At 39.1% G+C, this 23,821-nt stretch overlaps 1 protein-coding gene across 1 annotated transcript in view; it reads left to right on the top strand.

Moving 5' to 3' along the window:
* LOC124122006 (multiple epidermal growth factor-like domains protein 10) overlaps window positions 1–23,821 on the top strand; it is a 173,190-nt gene that overhangs the window by 49,875 nt on the left and 99,494 nt on the right. The window lies entirely within an intron of this gene.

Genomic DNA, 23,821 nt, shown 5'->3' with positions numbered 1-23,821 from the left:
CAGTGTATCGTGGTTGTTATTGGCGGAAAGCCCGGTGTTTCAACTTTCATGGCACATATGACAGATGCGGGTGTCTTTACGTTTTCCTGCCCAGAGAGCCGTCCGAGGCACGTGGCGGAGATGGATTTGCTAACAAACAGATTTGAACATATCAAATGGAGGGACCATTATTTCTGTCAATCTTATTGATTCTGCTTATCGTGCAGTAGTGTTTTTCCTGCTTTCATTGTTGCAAGAGGATTTGAACAGACTCCCTTAAATCGCCATTTGTAAACTCATAACCAGTGTGAATATTTGTCCCATGGTCGACAGAAATGAATACACAATGCCTTTTAGAAAGTTTTCAAATGAACAAATGTTATATTTGCGATTGTACTCTAGTACTTTATTCAGTCCCGTCCCGGGTTCGAACCCACACTCTCAGAAGAATAAGGAATATGAACCACTTATTTGTTTTAAAAACAATGTTGTACAGTGTTTGCGGCAACACCAGGATGTTTAAGCCGGGAAGCGCCAGTTGTAGCAACACTCGGTACACTTCTCGTCTTGGCTGCCATCGCTCTGTTGGCGTCCATCTTTTACATCAGAAGGTAAGGATCTTGTAATGTGTAAAAGATAAAATATCATGAACATGAAAAGAGGATTCATAATATTGAGCAATATTAACCATTCTTTGCTAATTGTGCATTAGAGACTCCAACTGACGGATAACAACCACCATATCATATAATTACCATTATCATATTATTACCATTATCATATAATTACCATATCATATAATTACCATTATCATATTATTACCATTATCATATAATTACCATTATCATATTATTACCATCGGTGATTCGTCGTTCATTATCATTTGTCTATGTCCATTACAATGCAGTATTATGACATGAAGCATATTTCATATTTCACGCAGAACTTTCGTTGTTTGATCCACATCATCGAACCGTATAGGGGTATGTACATATATGTCAAGTATACCAGAAATGTATCAGTTGGTACAAACATACATGTATACGAATGTATATTGTACAGCTGGCGATAATTGTATCGATTTATTTAAACATATATTATTCAAGGGACTATTAGGATTGGATACAAATCACAGAGGCTTACTAGATCTCCTTACATTGATGGCAGTTGTATGCAAATTATACAAGGGCGTGATGAACGCATGATCAATTGCATTTCAGTGAAAACAATAGCGTGTGTGTACCGTCAACAAGTGGTGCCTATTTCATATTCGAAAAGGGATAAACATGTAACTAATCATCTTGAAATGATTAGCCTTACTAGCTTATTGCTATACATTTCAGACTGAAGCGTCAACTGGATGCCTTGCAAAAGAAGCCTGAAGATAACTACATATCTCTTGATGAGAACACCAGGGATCCAGTTGTGGAAAACATATACGAACACATTGACAATACCAGTCCTTATGTCAACGCAGTGGAAGTCCACCAGGGCCGAATATAATCTGATGAAATCGATAAAAGCGTCAAAACCATTTCCATAATAATGGAGTCCATTGTAAGATTCCGATGATATCATAAGCATGTGTCCATCATGTGTGAATCACTATCAGATAATGATGATACCAGGTGTTCGCAAATAGGTGAGCGTATCCTGCCCCATCGAAAAAAAACCGTTCACAAACACATGTCAAGTCAAGTCAATTGTTCACCTGAATGTGTCCCATTCAACATAGGGAATTGCACCGGACAGTCCTTTACGTTACCAATGAGTCAAACTTTGAAATACCGTCAACGTGTCAACCATAAAACCTTTTGAAAGCTTTGCTGAGACCTTGGCATTTTGTAACACTGATCAAACAACTTTTAAAGCTTTTTGAAATCTTCGTAGAAAGAGCATGCACGACTGTACCTAAAAACATGACCCATCAGTGACAAAAGTGATGTCCGATGCAATTCCCTACTTTCACTTGTACAATATATTCCTGTTGTTTGTTCATTCATTCATCTTAACTACACTTGGCTTAATGCCCAATGATATGCACATTGTCGTAAACATGTTTAAATTATAAACCTGTTTAGATTATATAGTGAAGTGTTTTGGTGGTGTTTAGGATGTGAGCCTGCAGCTCATTTCATGTGTTTAGACCATCAGTGTGTTCAGCTAGAACACACCAAATGTGTATTCCGTTTAGGAATTGAACACATTCCTATACATGTTTAGATCTAAACACATTTCACAGTGCAGGTGTTCAGACTGTATTCGACCCCTCCCTCACTTGGACATTACCTGTTTATTATGATTATGTGTCCCTTGTATGTGTCACCAAACAGTGCTGGAAGCTGTCACGGTCATTTCTCACTGAATACAGTAACGGAAATGTCAGGTGGAATTTCAGTCAAAATAATTGCGAAAGGGCAAAGCTCTGGAATGGCTAAAGTATAGAAAAGGGATATTACATTCGCAGTCAAATATACCCAAGAAATACGCAAACTAATATCAAACCGAAACTGAAAAATTATAACATGCTGGCTGTCGTATCTCTGTAGACGGTGATCGATTGGTATCTATTACTAGAGAACATAGGCGGTTATTGGTTTCTGATATTGACTTCAAGTGAGAAAACAATGTTTATTAATAATCTTAAGCTTCTCCCGCCCTCTTATTGTATGTGACCTGAGCACAGTGGCTCTGGATTCCCTTTCTCATTAGCAAACATCACTTATCTAAAACCTTATACAGTGATCTGCGTGATGTTATAATGTAGTCGACTATGTTCTGTTATTGTTAAAATATTACTTGTCACATTCCGAAATGAAAGTGTCTATTCTATGGATGTCTAGGCTGCCACCCAAACCGTTCCAAGCTGGGAAGCCAATGTTAATTGTATGTTATGAAGTGACATGGTAGTTTTCCAGAATTTTCCAGATTGTGTTCTTACCTTCACTTTTAAGTAAGGAAAAATTACTTAAAGGAGAACTGTTGAATTTAATTATTTACTTTTGTTATGTTTCCTTACATATTTGATACTGGATATACCAAACATTATTCTTTTTATGTCATCTTGGATATATTAACTCTTGTTACCGTTCTAAAGTCATTCTCTCATATTACGTGTATAGTGCCCTCTGTAAACACTGTAATCAGCAATATATGAGCAGTTCATAGTGTGCCTGTATCTCACATTATGAACAACGTTAAATCTAGGGAGAGTTCACCGAGGATTCGCATGTGTTCAACTGCGACTGTTTCTGTTTGTAGGTTATGAATAATATGTACCCGTAAGTGGCAATGCATTGCAACCAGGATCGACAGTTTTTGCGCTATGTGTTTCTGGCTGTGTTTAATGTTTAAGTTGATTTAATGGCATTACAGAGAATTCGAACTGCTAAGTATTTATAAAACAAAAATATGAAAAATATAAAACAACAACATTTCTCATGCAAAGTAGCGTAATATTTCCGTCTTTTCTTTTTTTCGAATGACATTATCATAATCATTGGTCATAATTATGATATATATCAACAATATCAGTACCCGAACTTTTAACCCAGAAAACAAATGTGTGTTTTCGCAAACGGGTCAAGTCGAGACTGATGCAAAAACAACTTTAATGCAACTGCATTTGTTGGAACGGTTCTCCAGAGCGTAGACAGGACAATAACGTTCACGGGTTCTGAAAGTACATGCTCAGAACCAGTCTGTCTCATAGTCCCTAAATCATATTATTTTCCCTTCCGCCCAGCAGTTACTGTAATTGTATAGTCCTCAATGTAGCAAGGCTAGGCTTTCCCAAGGTCTGAATCTCCCATCTCACTGGGGCTCCTTTTCAATTTAAATATATTTGTTTGTTTCTATCAAAAGTTTTTAAAAATATTTTCAGAGACTAACCATTAGTCTTCCAAGATACCTACAACTCACTTAAAGCTGTAGTTGTTATGTCACTGTTATAAAGCTGGCATGAATATCATAAATACTCAGCAAGTTTATGCTCATAATTCCCTCTTTTCCACCAGCGGTTGGTTCGACATGAAATAGTCTTCATGAATACTGTAAATCATAAAAAAATGCGTCATGAAATTGATGCGAGTAGCCCTGTCTTTGAACGATAAAAACTAATCAGTAAACGATAACACCAAGACTGTAGACTGATTTACTATTGTCTCATAGAAGTTCAATTTAATGATATAATTTGCTATTTTCACAAACTTAACTTCAACTTTTGATCTATCTTCTATGAACTCAAATGCATGTTTTTCATTATCACAGCATGTTCTTCATTTTGTAAAGTACATCAATGTGAATACACTAAATATTGTTCCAATATTTTCTATAAATATTAGAGTTTTTCTTATGTAATTATGAACTAAATATTTATGGGATAAAAATATTCATAAAGTTTTCATTTTCTACAGTATATCTACAAACATATCTAACAGTAGACTTTTACGCGTCAGACTGAACACTGACAGCTACAAAGTAGGCTATTGTAAGATAGACGTATCTATCAAACCCATCTCATTAGCTTTAACAATATAAAGATATAGATATATTTGCTCTGTGTATGTGCACTGGTCCCTTGTGTGCTTGAATAAAGAAGTCTTCATTATTACCTATGTATATATGAAAGATCATACACAATAACATGTGTGTTTTAGAAATGTGTTTACCATGACTTGTATTTTTTTAATGAAAAGATGTTTACTATACTTTGTATGTTTTATAAAGTGTGTTTAGCACCAAAAAAACCCCAGTTAATCCAAAGTATTTGAATATGACCATCGATTATCAATATCCGAATATACACAATTTCAGAATACAATATGTTTCAGATAAATATCATGAAAGTAACGTTAATCGGAAGGTATATTGAACGATAAAGACAGACAGTTAATCTGTATATCTAATGTTCGGCCGTGACAGTCCTGTTACTCAGATACTTAACGTATTATATTTTGATACACACGATGAAAAGCATTGATAAACTTCGAAATCAAATCTAACGTCGTAATGAATCAACTACATACAAATGATCATAAGAAGAATATCAATATCTTTGATATTGTACAGCTTCTATTGTTATGCACCAAATACAATTATGTCATGTTTTATTATACTTTGTTGGAGGTTATTGTTATTTTCGTTTATCTTGTATATATCTATCTATATTTAGTGAATAACACGTCTTACTTCAGATGTTTGTTTGTTTGTGACATGACTAAGTCAGCGAGCCTGACCACCCGATCCCGTTAGACGCCCATCATGACAAGCATATTCGCTTTTTAGGGCAAGCATGGGTAGCTGAAAACCTATTCTACCCTGGATATTCACGGGTTACACACATCCACACACATTTATTATGGTTTAACTTATTTTCACTCATGGATCATAATGTGAGGTGAGGTGCGGTGAGGTGCGGTGAGGTGAGGTGAGGTGAGCTGAGGTGAAATTGGGTTTAACGTCGCGCCCAAGATAATTGCACTTATATAGCGATGTGCATACACGCGTGTGTATGTGTGTGTGTGTGTGTGTGTGTGTGTGTGTGTGTGTGTGTGTGTGTGCGTGCGTGCGATTTATAGTGCTAGCTCACTGAGATACTATGCCACAGTTTAACATGAATACCCCACTCAGTATACTGACTCCGAGCCGATCAATCCTTGTTTTAGCCCCTTAATGCCGAGCGCCAGACAGGGTACCATCTTTTAACGTCTTTTGGTACGACGCGGCCGGGGATCGAAGCCCGGACCTTTCGCTCTCCGGGAGGACGCTCTACCACTAGACCAGGGAGGCGGTCGGATCATAATGTACGTGTCATGATGATGTAATACTCTCTCCAGACATGAAAGAGTGCCTAGCTCTACCTCCAGCTAAGTTCACTACCATTCCAGCTTTCTCCCTTAAGTATAACAACCATTTACATTACTTATACAAATTGTTATTCAATGTTTCATGTATTCATATTTTTAGCATTCTATTAGCATCGCGTGTATTCTATATTGTACACACAAAACCTTTGACAATAAACTGCTTGATTGTAATCGTTCCTCTTCTTCTTATTTAGGTATCAAATTCCATCAAAAGTGTCAAAAGTGTGATTATAAAGTTGTTGTTTTTAATGGTTGTTTAATGCAGCACTCAGCAATATTATAGTTATATGTCGACGGTTTAGAAATAATTAAGTACGGACAGGACAATCCAGTGATTGACATCATGAGCATCGATCCACGCAATTGGGATACGATGACATGCATCAACCAAGTCAGCGAGCCTGACCACCCGATCCCGTTAGTCGCCTCTTACGACAAGCAAAGTCGCCTTTTACAGCAAGCAAGGGTTGCTGAAGACCTATATATTCTACCCCGGATCTTCACGGGTCTTGATTATAAAGGGATCACTTCCCATGGTGTCAGTGTTAAATGCACGTTCTCACTCGAGTTTTGATGTTGGAAACTGAACAAAAAGGAGCGCAACATTTTTATATACTTAAGTGTCGAAGACGGAGTTTCCGAATTTGAGAAAAATGATATTTTTATTGCAGTGAACATAACAATTGATATTTTACAGCATTGAAATAATTCACTGCTGTGAAATTAACACTTTGACGGAACTATTGTCACACAATAGTGACCTCCCTTTAAATTGTCTCCCTTTATCGCATCTGTCTGCCCCGTTCACAAACGGTTGACTTCCATTTTACGTTAGTTCCACACTGACAAGGCAAAATAATGACAGATGGTAATTTACTGAGTTAATATGGCTTTACGTCGTTTGTTATTCTTTTAAAAATGTTCCGTTATAAATTGTAAATTTCTTACTTAACTCGTCAATCGACGCTGTTCGTTTCGCAAAGCGCCACTTTTGTTTCTTTACCAGCGTGTATTCTTTCGCTTCCAAGTTTTCAAGAATATTTTTTGTTAATGTTGATTTTGTATATATATGTATGATACAAAATTTTCGCGACCCTAAATACTTTTGGTTATTTTTGTTTATATTTTTGATGATTTTGCAAACACGAAACTACTTTTTTAGTCGCAAAAGAAGGGGTGGTAACCCGTCCCTGAGCCGTCCCTGAGCTAGGTGGGGAGAAACTATATGATATATGTCATATTTCTTGTGACCGCCTCCGTGGTCTAGGGGTAGAGCGTCCGCCCGGAGAGCGGAAGGTCCGGGGTTCGATCCCCGACCGCGTCATACCAAAAGACGTTAAAAGATGATATTTGTTGTTACCCTGTCTGGCGCTCGGCATTAAGGGGCTAAAACAAGGACTGGTCGGCTCGGAGTCAGTATACTGTGTCTGAGTGAGGTATTCATGTTAAACTGCGGCATGGTATCTCAGTGAGCAAGCACTATAAATCGGCATCAGCCACACAAACACACACACGTACATGCACGTCGCTAAATAAGTGCAATCATCTTTGACGCGACGTTAAACCCCATTTCACCTCACCTCACCACATATTTCTTGTAATGAACGTGTGCTGGTGTGCTGGTGTGCTGGTGTAAATAAAAAATTACAATAGCTTCGTGATTATTAAAAAAGAAACACTTTTGACTAAAAACCTAAGTTGCAATGTGTACATGTATAGTGAGTGAGTATGGTTTTATGCCGCTTTTAGCAATATTCTAGTAATATCACAGCGGGGAATACCAGAAATGGGCTTCACACGTTGTACCCATGTGGGAAATCTAACCCAGGTCTTCGGCGTGACAGGCGAACGCTTTTACCACTAGGCTACCCCACCGCCCGGTGCATTTATTGCAGACAGTAGTACCTTAATATTCCCATCGTGGCGTTTTCTACACGGGTATGAATATCAACTGCTATAATCTACTTTTAGAAACGACTGAGGTACGATGCAATGGTACCCGCGAAACCGAGCTAGTTCCTTTATGTCAGACAAATGCAAAGACACTAGAGAAAAGGCATTTATATATTTCTAATCAGAGTGTAACATTCATCAATTTATAAAAAAAACGACCTTATGCGATGGTATGCATAATTTGAAAGTGTTTGTTATAATTCATAAAAAAACATCGCCCACAAAGAGATCGAAAAGAGACTGTCCTATTCTCCGAGAGGAAGTGGTACCGGTATCGCCTTTGCACCCAAACACTGAACTCTTTTCTAATATTAGTGAGTGAGTGAGTTGGGTTTAACGCTGCTTTTAACAGTATTCCAGTTATATCACGGCGGGTCAGCTTAAGTTGGGAGAAAGGCCCGAAGTGATGCAGGTCTCAGACGTTTACCACTTCGGTGAAACCCACGAGCACGGGTATGGTGCTGTCAAACCTAGAAACATTATCGGGGCGAACTTGGATTCAAACCCACAATCATAGATTTCTGGCAACGCAACTCTGCACCGCGAATCGCGGCGTTTAAGACGACTGGGCCACCCGTGCCCCTTCTAATAGTAGTGTACAATTAAGAAATTCTGCTGTTCGAGTACCAAACAAGACGAATGTGTATACTCCATCAATATAGACGCCTGAAGTTGTTGTTTTTATGTGTGTAGCGAGATCTTTTAAAGCAGGTACCAGAATAATGCTGGTATATAAAGTGCGGGGTTTGTTTATAATAATAGAAACATACTATTAAAGTAATACTGATGATACGTTCTTTAAAAACACATTTTATATAATCCACTTCTAGCGGAAAAGGGGTATGATCGAAAACATCTGTCATGTTGCTTTGTGTAACACTCAAACTTATAAATATTTCATCTGGCGGCTGTTGTTAAGTGTAGTCGGTAGAGGTGTTGGGAATTCGAATAATAATTTTGATAGCAATGAGTGGTACAGCGCATCAATAAATGAAAACCGAGTCACTTCTAACTGTTTTTACGTTTCTTTGGAAAGAGGGCATTGCATTCATAACATTGACATATTACACAAGTACACTTTGATGCGAGGCATCATCAGTTGGCGGCCAACTTTTTGTTTGCCAAATAACATTTACAAAAAAAAAATGTTTCTGAAATGTTCAATCAAAACATACATCATGTTTAAAACAATGTGAATAATTTTGGTTCCAATATATTTCCTGTTTTCGCTGTGCAGAGTTGCGTCCCTTAGGCACGCCAGAAATCTATATATATGATTGTGGGTTCGAATCTCGGTTCGCCCCGATTATATTTCTAGGTTTGTCAGCACCATACCCGTGCTTGTGGGTTTCACCGAAGTTTTAAACGTCTCACGGAGACCTGCATCACTTCGGGCTTTCCTCCCACATTAAGCTGACACGCCGCGATACAACTGGAATACTGTTAAAAGCGGCGTTAAACCCAACTCACTCACTCATTTCCTGTTTTGCATGTTACACCTTGTTTTTTAACCATTATGCGATTACCCCTCTTACATACTGAATTTGATAGACGATGTCTTTTCACAGTAAATGAGCGCAGTGGCCCATTCAGGCCGGAACTCCATGTTGTGATGAATCGGCAAGTAGGAGCTGTCTGTTCTCATTATTACAGTAAACCTTACAAAGTTTTAAATGAAAACAACCAATAAAATGTCGGGAACTTGCAGGCCAAACATTGGATGTTATTATCGATTGTTTATAAAATATAAATGCACGCACTTTCTATTCAAGTACCCACAAGTACCATAGACTATCCCAGGTCATGATATGGCTGAAATATTGCCGATGTGACGTTAAATATTAACTCACTCACTCACCCATAGACTTTCCTGAAACAAAATTTTATAACAAATACACCACGGCAGCATGCTTTCTGTGTATTTACAAGACCTTTTTGGGGCGCTTCAATCGATTAATATTTACTGCTTCAACCTGCAAGCTGTATCGGCTAATCACTCAGGTTCATATCTTATTCCGTGTCGGTGTGAAGCCTTATTCCAAAAATATTATTTACCTTGCCTTGTGCGAATATATTGACCTCAAACAAGATGAAATTGACGACAACTTCTTATACTTTGGGTTTGAGAGATATCAATGAACGGCGCACAGTTTCTGCAGGCGATGGTTTCTGTATGATAATCGGCACACAACTATTAGCCTCAGGTATACAATCATAGGTCCTCCTGATATTCTGTGAAGGACTAATGCTTCCATAAGCTTTTAGGTCATACATATGAGATATTATTTGTAAGGGATATTACTTATCAACAGAGAATGACATTGTGAAATTGAATTATGAAATCTAAAATACATTTTCAAAAACTAGAAATTTAAGAAATCAAATATATTGCTCAAACGTGAGACATGGTTGAATTATTCAGGTTGGGGGAGCATAGTAGATAGCAAGGTAGTTCTCTAACATTAGTCAATCGTATATCACGGTTGTGTATCGACAAGTGAGTCAGAAAAACAATGGTTGATAGCGTAAGCAACACTTTTCACGCTGGTGGGGTACGGTGAGACAGGATCAGTCCGGGCAGACATTGTAACCAATCGATTCCCAATTTAATCGGTTCACACGATAAGCATGTGATGCTGGGGATCTATACTACCCTGGAATTCCGATGGGAGAGAAACGATTTGCAGTGGTGTATTATTGTGTTTAAAATATCAATGTTCTTTGATTATGTAATATGTGTTTGTTTGTCTTTAGTTTAACGCCGCACTCAGCAATATTCCTGCTATATGACGGCGATCTGTAAATAATCGAGTGTGGACCAGACAATCCAGTCATTGACATCATGAGCATCGATCCACGCAATTGGGATACGATGACATGCATCATCAACCAAGTCAGCGAGCCTAATATGGGAAAGTGTACTAAATAAGACATTTAGTGAAACAAATTGGAAAGAACATATATTGATGGCAAAAAGCTGCACTCAAAGTGAGGATATTAGATGGTTTCAGATTAAGATTATTAACTACATTCTTACAACTAACAAATATTTATATAAAATTGGATATGCTGATTCTCCTATGTGTGCTTTCTGTACAAATCAACCTGAAACTATAATCCATATGTTGTATGATTGTGAACATGTAAGAAAGATTTGGGAGAGACTGTATATCTGGTTAAAATCTGTTGTGGAAGGAACCATTGATTTAAATAGGAGAAAATGTTTGGTTTGGATTTCAAGGCAAACACAACAACCCATTGAATATAGTACTTTTAAAAACAAAACAAGTAATATGCAGACAATGTAGGAAAGGATTAAGGCCACATTTTGAACACATACAGCATGAGATAAAAAGTTATTACAATGCTACAAAGGTAATGTCATTCACAAATTATAACTATGCAAACTTTTTTAGTTTTTGGTCTTCCTTCCACACTTTGTTAAATACTGAACAGTGATACACTGATACCGTACGTGGACTTTACAGGCAAGAATTTATTGTTTGGACAGATTTACACTTTTTGAAATCCATGTACCACAATTGTATTGACATGACATGTATATATAAATGCTGTACCTGCTGAGATGAATAAAGAAGAAAAATAAAAAGAAGAAAAATAAAAAGAAGAAAAAAGGAAAGAAGTCAGCGAGCCTGACCACCCGATCCCGTTAGTCGCCTCTTACGACAAGCATAGTCACCTTAAGCATGGGTAGCGGAAGAGTTTACTAATCCTTGTTTGAGAAGAATGACGGCACAAACGATCCGTAATCGTGATGTTGGACTCTCGAGAAAGAAGACCCTATTTGTTAGGTAAACAACAGACTGTTCCCAGAGAGATACAAGATGATGTTTTACCTGCATGTCCTCTTAGTCCTAATCAAGGGATGAAATATAAATATCCCTTCACCTTAATACCGTATTCTTATAAACTCATAATACATGATTATCTGCGTGTGCAATATTCCTCAGATACTCATCTGATTGATAATTCAAGACCTTTCTTGTCAAAAAAGCATCAAATTAAGATATACTATTCATGTGCAAAAGCTGGTGTACGTTTTCTATTTCTGTATATGGGCCAATAGCCTTCATACTAATAAACGTTTGATCTGACATTGAAAGTCGGAATGGGCACCCCAAAAATGTGAACAAATGTACTTGCATTTGCATTTCATGGTACAGTGACCTGCACACCAGAAACAAACGCAATTACTCAAGTCCACTAAGATGTGTTGACTGCTAAAATTGCAACAGGGCATTAAGGGAACTTGAATGAGTGGATGTAAAGTGATACGTCGGGTCTGACATATTAAAAATGATGTATCGTATGAATCTCCACTTCACATATCATGTATTCAAACACATTGGCTGGATATTATGTGTTTTTAGGTTACATGTACTGAGGGTAGTGTCCTCACCGGTTTTTAGCAATATAAATGTACCACTCACATGGTGACACGGGAAGTTGCTATAGATTTATGCAAACAACTGATTTCGTAGACAGCCATGCTATTTACTGAATCCGCCACTGTCAAGTCCAGGGTCACGGAATACTCTTTTCAATGGCGTTTGTTTTGATGATGGTTTGAAATGAACGGATGAATCAGACAAAGTTTCCAGTTTGGGGCAAGTATGTTTTTATAATATTGAGTTTGATGAAGGTGTGCAATTTGTGAACTTGTGAAATATAAAGTCTAGCTACTAAATTCACCAACCTTTACTTAAAACTGTATGAAAATACCACGCTTTTGGGAAGCAAACAGCTGAAAGGTAAATTTTGGGTCATAAATCTGAAATACTTAAAAAAAGAGTTTTTGGGGAAGTTCAACAATACATAGCTGTGATGTAACCAACATTGAGAACACGTGTTTCAATGAGTGAGTGAGTGAGTGAGTTAATATTGCTTTTAGCCGCACCAGCAGCTATTCGCGGCGAGAGAAAGATTACATTTGTCTATAAGGATAAACGAACACAGAAAGTAAACTTAAAATCACTGAAACTTGAGTCCATTATCGCAGTAAACAGTAAAGCCTGACATTCAAAAGTTAAAATATATGTCTATACAGTTTAATTTCTTTACAAAATGCAAACAATAAGTGGTAAGACACGGTATTAAAAAGATCAGATATACGAGTACTTTGATTTTTAAACAGTGAAGTGTAGCTGTCCTCGACGTCAAAGGGAAACATCTTCTCCCGAGGGGCACTACCAATTGTCAGAAAATTGATACACACACTAATTCCCACTAAAAACAGTACCGTTGGGTTTTTGTAGTTGCCTGTGGATCTATCGCAAAACTCCCGAACACGTATGTTTGAAATAGAGAGACTCGTCACTTATATATTGGAGTAGTGCAAGTATTATAAAGGTTCGGAACATAACTACGATACAAGACATTATGACGAAAGATCATTACAACATTCATCGCCGCGTCACTCCGACCTTGAACACTGTGATGCACATGAACGTAGCGCCCCTCGGGTAGTCGTTACGGTATGCTCATGTCAACCAATGCAGCCCACTGTCCTGAATCTTTGGGACAGACGAAATGGATGACAAAGCCTAACGATAATTTCAACCAAAGTCTCAACAGATAAACTGTCTCCTGATGCAACCACATAGCCAGTATAATGTGCAAAATGATATGTGAGAGATTAATAAATAAATTACTACACTAGTTCCTGTTAGATGCCGTTCTTATTACAACTCACTTTGGAACACACGATTTGGAATACACGGTATCTAAATATGGACTCGTGTAGAGTGAAACTGCGAACTGAGCATAAAAATAGTGTGAGAATCCTGTTCAATGTACAAATTGTTAAATTATACATGCAGGTGTGCTTTTACCGGTGAAATATGCATACATGGTTAATCATATTGATATTTTGCGTCGCACATCCTGTGGTTAATCATATTTACACCGTTCAGTGCACATCCTGTAGTTAATCATATTTATATGTTGCGGTGCACATCCTGTGGTTAATCATATCTATATGTTGCGGTGCACATCCTGTGGTTAATCATATTAACACCGTGCAGTGCACATCCATTGGTTAATCATATTTATATGTTGCGGTGTACATCCTGTGGTTAATCCTATTTACACCGTACAGTGCACATCCTGTGGTTAATCCTTTCTATATGTTGCGGTGCACATGCTGTTGGTAATCATAACTTTATGTTGCGGTGAAAATCCTGTGGTTAATCATATTTACACTGTGCAGTGCATATCCTGTGGTTAATCATATTTATATGTTGCGGTGCACATCCTGTGGTTAATCATATCTATATGTTGCGGTGAACATCCTGTGGTTAATCATATTAACGCCGTGCAGTGCACATCCTGTGGTTAATCATATGTATATATGTTGCGGTGCACATCCTGTGGTGCATCTTATTTACACCGTGCAGTGCACATTCGGTGGTTCATCATATTTATATGTTGCGGTGCACATCCTGTGGTTAATCATATTCATTTGTTGAGGTGCACATCCTGTGGTTAATCATATCTATATGTTGCGGTGCACATCCTGTGGTTAATCATATTAACACCTGTGGTTCATAATATTTATAAGTTGCGGTGCACACCCTGTGGTTAATCATATTTACACCGTACAGTGCACATCCTGTGGTTAATCTTATCTATATGTTGCGGTGCACATCCTGTGGTTAATCGTATTTATACCGTGCAGTGCACATCCTGTGGTTAATCATATTTATATGTTGCGGTGCACATCCTGTGGTTAATCATATTAACACCGTGCAGTGCACATCCTGTTGACAGAATACCTTTGTATTACAAAACCGGGTCCCCGAAGAGGGCACTGAGTCAGTTGTTCAGACTGAAATACATGTATATACTCTTATGCGTGATACACCAAAATTCAAAATTATAGCAGAACTAATGGGTGGTATTCACAAAATATGTGCTGACTTAATTTATGTGTATTTCTGATGACTGATATGTTGACATCCCTATCACTGTAAGATACAAGCTATGTTTCTACACGCATTTTGCAAACACCGTTTAATGCGATAATTAACACAGAAATCGTTTTGATTAATTTGATTCAAGATGTTAGATGTACATATCTGCAGCGTGTCATCCCCTCTTCCATAACAGATGATACAACCATCAATTTACACGCTGAACTAGTTAACGGTAATGTGGTAAGGTGAAATATTTTCACATTGTTCGTAGGTATTGCCTAATACATGGTCAGTTGTCCTCTCATCAAGTCCCACATAGTGTTCCTCAGACATCATGGTTTTCGAGTCCTCCAGTTGTTTCATCAATCTGACATGCAAAGTAATTTAGTAAATTGAACATAAACGTAATGTTAAATAACTCGCCTATGCTCTAAAACATGTAAACTTTAAGATCAGTTAAAATATAAGAGACTGAGACGACTGACGTGTGATATATCGTGAAGGGTAACGATTCGAAACGTACTTAACCACTATACACACGTTGGATGGCATCTGTTTGTTTGTTGTTTAACGCCGCACTCAGCAATATTCCTGCTATATGACGGCGGTCTGAAAATAATCGAGTCTGGATCAGACAATCCAGTGATTGATAACATGAGCATCGATCCACACAATTGGGATCGATGACATGCATCAACCAAGTCAGCGAGCCTGACCACTCGATCCCGTTAGTCGTCTCTTACGACAAGCATAGTCGCCTTTTACGGCAAGCATGGGTTGCTGAAGACCTATTTAACCCCGGATCTTCACGGGTCGGATGGCATCTGACATCTATGACATGAGTGACTGTAGTACTGTAAGTTTGCACATTTTGTAATTGTAGTGTGAAAGCTGAGCCTTCACATACACATTATCTCGATGTTTATCGCTTTCTCTTGCACATATTAGTAAAAGCTAATAATACCACAAGAAGATAGTTCAAATACAACGCCAATATGTATACCGGTAAAGTAACCTAGTATACAAAACATGGGAGTTGACAAAGACGCTACCACACTCATTAGCAGTGTAAGAACGGTTATTCATAGAACAAGCATTTCCTCGATCAAGACAGTTTGTCCTCACTAATTGTACCTCTGTGTACAAAATTAATTTTCAAACTATCTGGTTGATATAATTAATACAGCATTTTAGTTAATTTAATTTTGTTGAAATGACTGTGATAGTGACGAAATAAATATTTCACCATAAACGATTCAGTACACAGAGGTACAAATTAGTGAGGACAAACAGTCTTGACCGAGGAAATGCTAGCCGTTCCGCAGAATCCTTGACACTATTTAAAAACATAACGTTTTCCTTCTTTTAAAGGAAGGCTGTGTATTTTAGGGTTCATTCGCAATGTTTGACCTCTTCAAGAGGTTTTTCATGGTGCAGGAAAATAATAAGTGGTTAGTAAGTAGTACTATTTTTATGAACATAATAGTTTGATACACAACAGTTTGTTAATCAAAGGATAAGTAATTAAAATCCTTTTTTTCCCTTTCGAAAACGTGATTTCTTATGACAGAGTCAGCTATTCCTACCGTTTGATGTAGATAGTTGCCGCGATCACCGTGAATATCAGCAACGTGCCCAGGGTGATTGCTACAGGAAGTCCCCAGTTTAATACTTCCTCTGTGACGGCCAAAGAAACAGATATAAATGTTTGTGAAATTATAACTTCAAAATGCTAGTTATTGAGATGTAGTCCAACTGTGAACGTCTTGCAACTAGTATTAGTGAGTGAATTGGGTTTTATGCCGCCTTTAACAGTATTCCAGTTATATCGCTGCGTGTCAGCTTAAAGTGGGAGGAAAGCCCAAAGTGATGCGGGTTTCAGACGTTTAACACTTCGATGAAACCCATGAACACGGCTATGGTGCTGACAAACCTAGAAAACATAATCAGGGCGAACCGGGGTTCGAACCCACAATCATAGGTTCCTGGCGTGCCCAAGGGACGCATCTTTGCAGAGCGAATCGCGGCACCTCAGACGACTGGGCCACCAGTGCCCCCTCAATCAGTTAAGCTGCCAAAAGTTTATTCAGATTTTTTAAATTTTACTTTCTAAGACATATTTGCAAGGTTGATAAATTTTTGTCTTACTACGTATTCATATTCATCATCGTTTCATCTTGAGGCTCCATAAAGTTACTAATACAGCCATGCTGACATTCGCCAGTGTATTTGAAATAGGCCTTGGAGTCTTTACAGACCTAGTCTTGTTATTCAGTAAAAGGCCTCTGGCCCAAAATACATGCAATATCATGATGCTCATTTTATATCAGATTTACAATTGAGTTTTTCTCTTTTTAAATTTACATACTATAGAAATAGACAGATATATCTGATAATGTCAGTGTTTTTCTCTTCATGATAGAAATAAAAGTATAAATTGTAAGATATTAACCAAACGTTGTTTTTTTTAAATTTGTGTACTGTCTCGACTTTGGGACGAAACCGTCAAACGGTTGGAGTGGGAGTGACAGGACTAAAAACACGACACCAAGACACGATCTTCTCATTACATTAACTGCACTACGTAATAGATTCAGATATGTTCCTGTTATCTATAGAGAATTCCTTACAATAACAATAAGGCGAATTTCAACATCTACTATGCAGCCCGCCTGAATGCAAGGCGCCCTGTGAAGGGTGTGACCCTAACAGCTTACCACAGGCGTCAAAGAGTGGGGTGGTCTACACAATACTAGGGAATGGCTGTGACCCGGTGGTGTTACACCATGTATATTTTCCTCCGATTTAAAGATGGCAGTAACCGTTGTTCGCGACGAAGCGGCGAGCGGCATGCCAGGACAACAATTCTTGACCATGATCGGTAAGGGGGCGGTAGTGTCGTGGTGTGGGCCGGAATCACACATTACAGGCGAACTGATAAGGTTTTTGTGAATGGACGTTTGACTGGCGAGCGATTTGTTAACGAAATTATGCGTCCCGTCGTTAACGTTGTTCCTTTCTTTGGAATTATCGGCAGAACTTTTGAACTGCAAGATGACAATGCGAGATCACATCGTGCCCAGGTCGTCGCCGATTGTCCAGGTCGTGGTTAATAGACCATCTGTGAGACATTCTCGGGCGGAGAGCGTACACCAGAGACCTTGTACCCGCTATCATCATGGCCTAGCTTGGGGTAGCACTTTACGAAGAATGGTTTTCAATACCAAAGGTAACATACGCAAGGTTAACAACAGTATGCTATCAAGGTGTCGTACATGTATCGTCCAAAATAGTGGACACACCAGATATTGATCATGCGCCCTAAATGTATTTTACAAACATTTATCGTCATTACACCTTCGCTTTATCAGTTCCCTTACTTTTTGTCGGTAGTATATACATTTCTTAAGACGCACAATTAAGTGGGAAATACTTTAACCTCTGTGTCACTAACATTTAGCAATTTGCCATGTGGTACAATGCCGACTTGTCCCCAGATAAAACAAGAAAACAGCGTTAGCACTGTCCCCCGCCATGAGGCAAATTTGAAGTTTGTTTGTTCATATATACTGAGAGGCAATGAAAACGCAATCCAATTTTAAAACGTGAATTTTATTAACATAAGAAAATTTCAAAGCTTGTATTAAGTATATTAGCAAAGACTGATCACGATAGAGAAATTCTGCATAAAGCAGTGTCCAATATCATCAGTTCCAACCCCATTTACAGGAGAGAGATTGAACAGACCCTCAGTATCTGATGTGTCCACCTTGAGCACGAACACAAGCTTGCAAACGCCTTGGCATGGAATCACATAAACGACGGATGAAATGAGCCGGGATTGCGTTCCAGTGATACTGCAATACTGCAATGCCTGTCAAGTTACCTTGCACAATGACAAGCTGTGATTTAAACACAGCATTTATGGCTCCCCAAACCATTACTCCTCCACCACCAAAGCGATCTCGTTCAATAACACAAGGTCGCACATAACGTTCACCTTGACGTCGGTTCACACGGAGCCGTCCATCTGAGAAAGAGACGTTAAAGCGAGACTCATCAGAGAAAACAACATTCCTCCAACCGACGTTGCCCAGAAAACCACCTGCTGCAGCCCATCGCTGTCGTTGAAGTCTGTGATTATGCGTTAAGATCTGACCTTGGTACGGTCGACGTGACCGTATCCCTGCTGCAGCAAGACGTCGACGCTCAGTTCGACTGCTGGTGAATCTTCCTCTGCTTCCGATAGTGTTGTTAGCAGTCTGTACAGCTGTTTGAAATCGAAGTCGGAGGTGTTGCATGACAAGATAGCGATCCTGACGTCCTGTTGTCACCCGTTGAACGCCTGGGCGTGGCCGATCCTCTTGATCGACTTGGTAGCGCCTTCTGAGACGACTGACATTTGATGGATGGACATTGAAGTGTTGTGCAACCGTCAGTCTGTGGAGTGCCAGCTCGCAGCATTCCAATGGCCTGGTGTCGCTAAACTTGGGTTAACCGTGGCATGGACACCAGTTTCATATCATGATGTGATTTTATAGGGGAAAATGTGTACTGTTTGCATGCAATTCAAAATTCATGTCATGCACGTACATTTCGGACTGCAAGCTGAAGATGTGTTTTGGCGTTTTGTTCAGGATGGTGTGCACACAACCAAACACGTCTGTACACACGACGACAGAGGACAATTATCACGCTAAGTAACATTTTTCAATAACTAATCACTTTGTTTTCTCCTCCGTTACTATTCTATGATAAAACATGCTGATTGCGTTTTCATTGCCTCTCAGTATAGTAGTGAACATAAACTATAAAAAGAGCCCCATGAAACCTACAGAAGCGATAAGCACTTGGGCCGCTTTTTGTCCGAAAAAATTGTTCAACGTGAAATTAATACAGTATACTACGGTTATAACGAACTCAAAGGGACCAGTGCTTTTAGTTCGTAATAACCGAAGTTTGTTATAAGCATATAAACAGCATATATACATCAAATGGGCGGGACTAAAAAATAAGTTCGTTATATCCTTCATTTCGTTATAAGCGTGTTCGTTATAAACGTAGTGTACTGTAAACACAAAAGGCCCTTTCACTGGAAACAATAACATGAAGCCTACAGAAGCGATAGGCACTTGGGCCGCTTTTTGTCAGAAAAAAATGTTCAACGTGAAATTAATACAGTATACTTGATAAGTATCTCTTAGATAAGCTAACTTCAGTTGTTTCTGAGAAAACTTGTCCCCATTGCACAAATGACACGGACCTAAGGCTGTAACTGTAAACAATTTATTGACGGGACCAATTTTTAAACTCTTGACAAGTATCTCCTGGATTCATTCAAGTAAATTCAGTAGTTTCTGAGAAACGTAGAATGCACTAGGTTGACAATCACGGAACAAGGGCCAAAACTCTGTAAAAACTGAATTTACGACATCAATTTGAAATCATTCCCAGTGGCACCAGTGTGTAAAATTTCATTTCTCTGACTAGTTTTGAGACAATTTGTCCCCTTTGAGAAACGGACGGACAGACGGAAAGGACGGACGCGAGGACGGACGAACTCCGTTCCAACATCCCTCGCCCCACCATTGTTATATGCGTCGATATGTAAGCTATCGATAGATCGGTGTATTTACATGCAAGTGTTTTGTGCGGAAGCGTTTGTTAATTTAAGTGCCAAAAACTCTATAGCTAGACTTACATATGTTCAATCATAGTGTACAAAGCATATTTCAACATTGGCATTTAGTAACCAAATACATCAAGATCATTGAAAATGACACGGCATACATAAATAATGGCTATCTTTTTGTGTTTGGGTTGCTGTTCAAATAATATCATCATATCGAGTTTACACGTTCTACAGAAACAATGAACAACCGCATAAGTGTGGTTCTTACTTGTCTGACATCCAATGCCAGTGTACCCATAATCACAATCACCGAGACACTGTCCTGAGTTCTTGTCACAGACTTCTGAGTTCTTCAGACACCGACACTGTTTGTCACAGTTGGTACCAAACCAGCCGTCACTGCAAACTGAATTGATGAAAGGTTACCGAAAAAAATGAAAAGCGACATTAACACATCACAATGGTACTGAAATGTATATAAAAAGTTAGTTTGATACTTTTCTGTCTTAGCTACACATGGTCCCCATACTTGTCGGAAGTTACTGACCAAGACAGCTGAATGTCTATTACCGTCACATACAGACGTTCCTCCGATGTTTTTAGTACTATCAATGTATACTCACACGCAAAGGAAACGCAAGTGGTTTTAAGCAAATAGGTACAAACACGGAACCATAACATGGACGTATCGGATGTTTGGAACCTGGAGAGTCTGTCCAAGATGTTGCCCGTCATTTCAACGTTAACATAACAACAATTTACCGTCTCATGCATCGATACAATGCTACACAGACCACAGATGATCTACTTCGGATCAGTCGTCCTAGGGTCACCACACCTCGATAAGCTCCGCAGATTACTCGCCAACACCAGCGACATCCGTTCCTAACTGCAAGTGAAAGTGCTCGACAGACCATAGGAACTCATAATCGACACATTAGCCGGGACACTGTGATCCGACGTCTCCGTTCCAACAACCTCAGATGTCGCCGACCTGCACGTCGTCCTGTTCTCCAACCACGGCATCGACAAGCACGACTTCAATGAGCACAGGGTCATCACAATTGGCGTCATCGTGAGTGGAGGCGTGTCATCTTCTGTGGTGAAAGTCGCTTTTGTGTCTCCCATGCAGACGGAAGAGTAAGAATTTGGCGGCGTCGAGGTGATCGTTTCGCTGACAGAAACGTTGTGGAAAGGGATCCATGGGGTGGACCTAGCGTCATGATATGGGCAGGGATTGGACTTAATGCGAGACTTGGACCCATGTGCTTTCTGAATGTTGGTCAAGGTCGGGGACACGGCGTCACTGCTCAGCGGTATATCGACCAAGGGATCAGACCCCATGTTGTTCCATTTTTTGCACAACATCAACAACACTTTTTCCAGCAGGACAACGCTCGTCCCCATGTTGCCAGAGCTACCATGGCCTTTCTGCAATAACACAACATCCGTGTTCTACCGTTGTCAGCCCTGATCTGAACCCAATCGAACACTTGTGGGATGAGGTTCAAAGGCGTCTGCACAATGTGCGCCCAACTGCCGATGAACTACGGGCAGCTGCTCTGGATGTGTGCAGGAGGATCCCTAGGGCCTTCACAAATCGTCTGATCCACTCAATGTACCGGAGATGTGTGGCAGTGATCAATGCTAATAGTGGTCACACTAGGTATTGACTGACATTTTAGGTATTGACATTAACATTTGAAAAAAACCAATTATGTCATCTGCCGTTTAATCCATTAAACTGTCTTCAGTCAATTTTTTTTTCAATCTTGCCCTATTAGTATTTCTTGTCTTTACTGTTGAAAATAAATAACATCTATACTGCATACTCTACTTGCGTTTCTTTTGCGTGTGAGTATACAATGTAATTAAAACGCAAATCTTTAAGCCTATACGAAAGTAATAAGCCATGGCTAGTTATGATAGGGTTATTATAACTATCAGTTGAAATATCCAATACTTACCAAATATTTGCACCTCACACAAAGTAAGTTGTTTATCTAAGCCATCTGGCACTCGTATAGTGACGGTGTTCCCTGTCAGTGGCTGGCGGCAGCTGACGTTAGCTATAGAAGGAGGACGTTCAGTTGATGACCAGCTGTAGCACATATGGCTACCCACAAGTATCTCCATGCCGTTGTACCTGGTCTGATGGTTGGCTGTACAAAATGAACTATAAATGTGTACAGTTTTAACTGCAGAGTTATGTGTGTTTCTGGTCCTTGATTGGCGTTAGATATAGGCGCGTATTAAGTTGATGACAGTTAGAAATATGGGTAACGTATGAATATCATATCCGTGTTATTGTTTCTTCCTAAGATTCTTAATGTGTTTACTTTATATCAAATTGAGAATGACCGATTGTATGCCTATAAGGGTTATGGTTATAAAGGAACTGCTCAATGACATTATTTACTACACAATAGCCAGCAAACTTCCCATCCCGGATTAGAATTGGTCGCCAGTTGCATTATGCTTTTTTACAACAAAACAAATGATCTGTGATCAGGCTATGTTTACTCGGTGTGTTGAGTGTCATCGTACCCCGACAGAGGGGACGTTGCTTACAATAGGAATACATTGTGTGACCGCAACAGATCCGATCATTTACTTCAGCTGAAATATTCCGCAAAAAACAACAAAAGGTTACCTGAATGTCACTTTTTTATACCTTTATATTCATCCATATTCAACGATGAACACAATTCGATCAACACATCCACACAGTTTTGGATAAGAAAACCTTTATGTAAAAGACCGTACTTGTCTGTTTAAATGTTTAAACACAAACAGAATAATTAGTGCTACCTGTGCGGATACTCACGGTTATCACGTAGATACAGTCGCAAGTGCTCTATCTTGTATGTGGTATTCAGAGATAGCCGCCAATAATGTTGCTCACTGCTGTTTCCTGTATGTGTACATGTGAAGGGTTTTTCATAAAATGTTGTGGTAGTCCTACCATCTACTCCAAGGCTGGCACGGAACTCTATATGTTCTGTATATGTGGAACTCTGTACGGCAGACATCCCCAAAGCAATATTTTCTGAAACATATATAGTGAGTGAGTGAGTGAGTGAGGTTTTACGGCGCTTTTAGCAATATTCCAGCAATATCACGGCGGGGGACACCAGAAACTGGCTCCACACATTGTACCCATGTCGGGAATCGAACCCGGGTCTTCGGCGTGACGAGCTAACGCTTTAACCACTAGGCTACCCGACCGTCCCTTGAAACATATATAAAACATATGTGTTAGCATTGGTTTCTAGGTGAACATTTACGTTTCAACTTGGGAATCACATGCTAATAATATCAACTTATCAAAGCTAACTGGTGAAATCAGTAAATAACCACACAAGATCAATGAATATTTAACAAATTGTAGTTTAGAATCACAAGAGGCATTACAATGGTATGATTGTGGGTTCGAATCCCGGTTCGCCCCGATT

Source organism: Haliotis rufescens, unplaced genomic scaffold (genome assembly GCF_023055435.1).
Source record: "Haliotis rufescens isolate VD_foot unplaced genomic scaffold, xgHalRufe1.0.p SCAF_22, whole genome shotgun sequence".
NCBI classification, from domain to species: Eukaryota; Metazoa; Mollusca; class Gastropoda; order Lepetellida; family Haliotidae; genus Haliotis; species Haliotis rufescens.
The sequence above is the reverse complement of the archived record's forward strand: the minus strand, read 5'-3'. Positions and strand labels throughout refer to the sequence as shown.